The sequence below is a fragment of the Coregonus clupeaformis genome, chromosome 35, assembly GCF_020615455.1.
Source record: "Coregonus clupeaformis isolate EN_2021a chromosome 35, ASM2061545v1, whole genome shotgun sequence".
Classification (NCBI taxonomy): Eukaryota; Metazoa; Chordata; class Actinopteri; order Salmoniformes; family Salmonidae; genus Coregonus; species Coregonus clupeaformis.
In genome coordinates, this window is record NC_059226.1 from 8,355,270 (window position 1) to 8,355,995 (window position 726).

General features: G+C 40.2%; 1 non-coding gene across 1 annotated transcript; it reads left to right on the top strand.

Annotated features, from left to right (window-relative positions):
• On the top strand, positions 1–72 carry trnat-cgu. Its single transcript has one exon. It is a non-coding gene; the product is annotated as a tRNA-Thr (tRNA).
• Positions 73–726: the final 654 nt, after the last annotated feature.

The following is a 726-nucleotide window of genomic DNA, read 5'->3' on the forward strand; positions in this document are numbered from 1 at the left end:
GGCGCGGTGGCCAAGTGGTAAGGCGTCGGTCTCGTAAACCGAAGATCGCGGGTTCGAACCCCGCCCGTGCCTTTTGGGAGGTTATCGATAGCGTTTCTGCTCTAAAAATCACTGTATCATTTCTATACTCGAAATTGAATTTACACTAGAAAACGTGATTAGCCACAACAACAGTGAAATTTGTGTTGATTTTCACTTCGACTGCATTCATGACTTTTGAAACATTTTGTGGGACTACTTTATCATCAATAGGGGGCAGCAAACAATAAAGTTTTGAATGCGTCCATACAATCTTTCCTTTACAATGTGTCCGTAACGTTGTAGCTACCTTAAGAGTGAAACGTGACATATAGGCAGCAACTGCCTAAATTAGTGTGCTAAATTGCGCAATATATTCATGTTTTAGGAGAGACATGGGGACTTTTGTAAGAATTTTACATTAAAACAACACAATTGTTTGTTTTTGTTACATCCCATTTTATCTGCATTTTCAAACCCTTTCATCATTAGCCTTATTGTGAAAACCTTTTGGCGCCCGCGGAGCCCTGTTCTGGGCACCATAAACGCACAAAACAGTGTGACGCTCCATGGATTTATAGGAATGCATTTCCCAGTTTCAATATTTGTATGATACTTTTAGGAAAAGAAAAGTGGTCATAATTCCATTTATAGTAGGCCTAGCATGCCAAACTTTACCCCCCAATAGCTGCAGAAATCAATGTAGGC